The following is a 5,000-nucleotide window of genomic DNA, read 5'->3' on the forward strand; positions in this document are numbered from 1 at the left end:
CAAACGCACGAACGACACAGCGGCGGCGGAGGAGGGAAGAAAAAGGGGATCATCTCCCCACAACAACACACCGTAAACTGTGTCGGACGACGTCTCCGTTATGTAAGAGCGGAAGGCGTAAGAGAACGTCTCGTTTAATTAACGCGAACGGCGTTGGGCTCCCGAGTCGACTTCGGGGCGGCCCTTAACGCATCGCATCAACGAGCTCGTCGCGCGCTAGTCGCGCGACGGTCGATCATGATATATAAATCAAGGATTTCGGATCTCTCTAAAACCGGGCTGGAAATCGGTCATTGTTCGTTTTGCGAAACGATATTTTATAAAAGTGAAGATTTGTATGTGTCTCGTCAAAGAACGTTCCGATGAATCGGACGCGATGCCGCGTCCAAAGTAAATCTGGACGAACGCGAGGCGAGTGTTGAGATATACATTTTCCTCCGTGAACAGATAGAAAAACGAATTCATTTTGTTGTTGCGGTGTGGTGTTGTGTGTGTATTGTAATAAATACGCACGCACGCACGCACGCAAAAAGCTACCTAGGCACCGGCGCGTCACGGCGTTTCGAACGTCCGACGCGTCGCTTGTCACACGTCTATCATATCATCATCACCCTCATATCTCTCGTATGTGCGGTGTTGGTGTGTGTTAGCTCTAGCTAGCTCCCTGGTTGATCCTGCCAGTAGTTATATGCTTGTCTCAAAGATTAAGCCATGCATGTCTCAGTGCAAGCCGTATTAAGGCGATACCGCGAATGGCTCAATATATCAGTTTTGGTTCCTTAGATCTTACCTCGGTTACTTGGATAACTGTGGTAATTCTAGAGCTAATACATGCAATCAGAACTCTGACCAGTGATGGGATGAGTGCTTTTATTAGATCAAAACCAATCGACGGAGGGCCTCGCGTCCGAAGTCGTTAATTTTGATGAATCTGGATAACTTTTGCCGATCGCATGGTCCAGCACCGGCGACGCATCTTTCAAATGTCTGCCTTATCAACTTTCGATGGTAGTTTCTGCGACTACCATGGTTGTCACGGGTAACGGGGAATCAGGGTTCGATTCCGGAGAGGGAGCCTGAGAAACGGCTACCACATCCAAGGAAGGCAGCAGGCGCGCAAATTACCCACTCCCGGCACGGGGAGGTAGTGACGAAAAATAACGATACGGGACTCTTACGAGGCCTCGTAATCGGAATGAGTACACTTTAAATATTTTAACGAGGAACAATTGGAGGGCAAGTCTGGTGCCAGCAGCCGCGGTAACTCCAGCTCCAATAGCGTATACTAAAATTGTTGCGGTTAAAAAGCTCGTAGTTGCATTTGTGCGCCGCGCTGTCGGTGCACCGCATCCGCGGTGATACTGACACGTCTGCGGAGCATATCGTCGGTGAGCCGTCGGTAAAACGGCGGTTCAATATCAAAATCCTATCGCGGTGCTCTTCGGTGAGTGTCGAGATGGGCCGACAATTTTACTTTGAACAAATTAGAGTGCTCAAAGCGGGCTCAAAATGCTGCTTGAATATTTCGTGCATGGAATAATAGAATATGATCTCGGTTCTATTTTGTTGGTTTTCAGAACTCCGAGGTAATGATTAATAGGGATAACTGGGGGCATTCGTATTGCGACGTTAGAGGTGAAATTCTTGGATCGTCGCAAGACGAACATCAGCGAAAGCATTTGCCAAAGGTGTTTTCATCAATCAAGAACGAAAGTTAGAGGTTCGAAGGCGATTAGATACCGCCCTAGTTCTAACCGTAAATATGTCATCTAGCGATCCGCCGACGTTACTACGATGGCTCGGCGGGCAGCTTCCGGGAAACCAAAGATTTTGGACTCCGGGGGGAGTATGGTTGCAAAGCTGAAACTTAAAGGAATTGACGGAAGGGCACCACCAGGAGTGGAGCCTGCGGCTTAATTTGACTCAACACGGGAAATCTCACCAGGCCCGGACACCGGAAGGATTGACAGATTAACAGCTCTTTCTTGATTCGGTGGGTGGTGGTGCATGGCCGTTCTTAGTTGGTGGAGCGATTTGTCTGGTTAATTCCGGTAACGAACGAGACTCTAGCCTGCTAAATAGGCGTCGTCATTTAGGTGTGCGCCGCTCCGGTGGCGCAACTCACTGGCGACGTATTAAAATTCTTCTTAGAGGGACCGGCGGCTTCGAGCCGCACGAGATTGAGCAATAACAGGTCTGTGATGCCCTTAGATGTCCTGGGCCGCACGCGCGCTACACTGAAGGAATCAGCATGTTCTCCCTGGCCTAGAGGCCCGGGCAACCCGTTGAAACTCCTTCGTGCTGGGGATTGGGGTTTGCAATTATCCCCCATAAACGAGGAATTCCTAGTAAGCGCGAGTCATAAGCTCGCGTTGATTACGTCCCTGCCCTTTGTACACACCGCCCGTCGCTACTACCGATTGAATGATTTAGTGAGGTCTTCGGACCGACACGCGGTGGCTTCACGGCCGTCGGCGTTGCTGGGAAGTTGACCAAACTTGATCATTTAGAGGAAGTAAAAGTCGTAACAAGGTTTCCGTAGGGGAACCTGCGGAAGGATCATTAACGTGTGTGTATGTGTGCGAGACGCGTGATATGTTCACGAACGTTGTTGCGCCGCTGTTGCTGTTGTTGCTGTTGCGACGACGACGACGACGACGACGACGACTTCGTACATACCGTGTTTACACATATATATATGTAATACATCCATAATGATATATATATATACGACATATATACATATATATGTACGTACGCGCGCGCTGCTGTTCGTATCTAATGCGGACGAGCGCGCGCGCGTGTGCGTGCGTGTGTGTGTGCGTGTTTGTATATATGTATAAAAAATAAAATGTGAAATAATTGTCTCTAGCGTCTATTACGCCTAACGGCGCAGCGGCGACGGCGCCGTGGCGGTGGCCGGTGGCGGTGGTGGCATTCGTCGAAAGTGCTACCGCCGCCGCTGCCTCCGCCGCCGTCGAAGCGGCCGGGTGGCGGAAAAACGCCGAGAGACGAGCGCCGACCGGGGCATACCAAACGGAGCGTTCGAAGCGGTGAAAATCCCCACTGCCTAGCTCAGGCCCTTTATTGTCGGTTGGCGCTATACAAAACGAAATTTAAGCGGTTAGAAAGATGACAATGTCGTGCGTCACGCCAGCTCGTTGGGGGGTGCGCGGGTCGTCGTCGTTCATCATTCTAAAGGATTCGCGTCGGGGCGTTAAGCTTTTTCGGTGCCGTTTCTTTATGAACGCCTCGGCGCACATGAATTCGACCAACTTTCGACGTTAATACATAAAAACGGACAATCAAGTGGCCGACGGCGAGAGCCGTAGGCCGCTACCGTAAGTAATAACAACATTAAGAAAAAACCATTACCCTGGACGGTGGATCACTTGGCTCGCGGGTCGATGAAGAACGCAGTTAACTGCGCGTCATAGTGTGAACTGCAGGACACATTTGAACATCGACATTTCGAACGCACATTGCGGTCCGTGGAGAAATATCCAGGACCACTCCTGTCTGAGGGCCGGCTGTTAAAATATAAAAACCACACTGTTCGGTGTAGAACGCGCGCTACGTGCGCTCGCGCCGGTCGATGCGCGCGGCGGTGACGCGCGACGCGGCGGCGGCGGGTTGGTGGGGGGTGATGAACGAGCTCGCGGACGGTGCGATGGGACGATCTCTAATAAGAGTCTCTCGTCCGCGCCGCCGCGGCTCTCACTCTCTCTCTCTCACTATCCGCCGTCGCTGTCGTCGCGCTGCCGCTGCCGCACTACCGCGCGCGGGCGAGCGGGCGCGCGCTCTTTCGAACAATTGACGGTTTCCGTTGAACGTTCTTCGCGACGGACGACGGACGGCGGGGTGCTGCACCCCTCACGTCCGCGTACGCGCGGAGCGCGTTTACGGTCCGTTTAAATATATCGAATTGTATTGAATATGAAACGAGTGTGAAAAGATTACACGCATCGCTAAGACGCGAGTCTTCGTAGTGCGGTCTTCGTCCGAGCTCATCGGTTCGTGTATACGATATAATAAAATATATCGGAAGCACAGACGACGCGTCTCCGACGGATGCGACCGGCAGGCGGTGAATGTTTTCTTGCGCGGCAAGCGTAACGCACACACAAACATATGTAAGTAAACATTACGTGATGTTCATGTGCGCGCGCGCCTAGCCCGATGCGAGAGAGTTCACCGCTCGTCGTCGCTACGCATCCGTATTATGTCGGTGATACGCGTCGTCGTTCCAGTGCGAACGTTATATTATCGTATCGATACGGACCGATACCGAAAGGGCCGGACGATCGATCGCTAACGAAAAGTACTCGCGCTCGCGTATGCGTGTCGAGATTTTCGTTTACGCTCGTATCATCATAATCATCATCATCGTCATCGTCGTCGTTCATCGCGCAACGCGTGTTGTGTGTGCAGCGTTGCGTTGTGCGTGCGCGCGTCTAGAGACCTCTAAGGACTCGCGACGCGCGCGCCTCGCGCACGCGCACTCGCTCTGCGACGCGCGATGATCGCGACGGTGGGGGTGGTGTACGGTAGGCGGACTCGACGTCCGAAGGGCGTCCCGCGACGACGACCGGCCGCCGTGCGCGCTTGCTTGCTTGCGCGCGCGGTCCGTCGGTTCGTCGTCGTCAAAAATATAATAAGGGACGTCGCGTACGGATATCGCGTCTGCCTCGAATTTTTATCGTTGGCCTCAGATCAGGGAGGATCACCCGCCGAATTTAAGCATATTAGTAAGCGGAGGAAAAGAAACTAACAAGGATTTCCCTAGTAGCGGCGAGCGAACAGGAAAGAGCCCAGCACTGAATCCCGCGATCGTCTCGAGCGCGGGAGATGTGGTGTTCGGGAGGTTCCGCTTTCTCGTCGTCGATACTCCTGTCCAAGTTCGTCTTGAACGGGGCCGTTTTCCCGCAGAGGGTGCCAGGCCCGTAGCGACGGAGGGCGGCGGCGAGAGGGACTCTCCTAAGAGTCGGGTTGCTTGAGAG

At 52.8% G+C, this 5,000-nt stretch overlaps 2 non-coding genes and 1 pseudogene across 2 annotated transcripts; all 3 read left to right on the forward strand.

The window, feature by feature from the left end:
* Nucleotides 1-661: 661 nt before the first annotated feature.
* On the forward strand, nt 662-2,565 carry LOC137927674 (small subunit ribosomal RNA). Its single transcript, XR_011107821.1, has one exon. It is a non-coding gene; the product is annotated as a small subunit ribosomal RNA (ribosomal RNA).
* Nucleotides 2,566-3,372: 807 nt separating this feature from the next.
* Nucleotides 3,373-3,529, forward strand: LOC137927775 (5.8S ribosomal RNA). The gene has a single exon (XR_011107908.1). It is a non-coding gene; the product is annotated as a 5.8S ribosomal RNA (ribosomal RNA).
* Nucleotides 3,530-4,703: 1,174 nt separating this feature from the next.
* The window catches only part of LOC137927761 (large subunit ribosomal RNA), a 4,896-nt pseudogene continuing 4,599 nt past the window's right edge, over nt 4,704-5,000 (forward strand).

The sequence above is a fragment of the Battus philenor genome, unplaced genomic scaffold (genome assembly GCF_028537555.1).
Source record: "Battus philenor isolate CCGP_79_NKW_IND1 unplaced genomic scaffold, ilBatPhil1.0.hap1 SCAF_36, whole genome shotgun sequence".
NCBI classification, from domain to species: Eukaryota; Metazoa; Arthropoda; class Insecta; order Lepidoptera; family Papilionidae; genus Battus; species Battus philenor.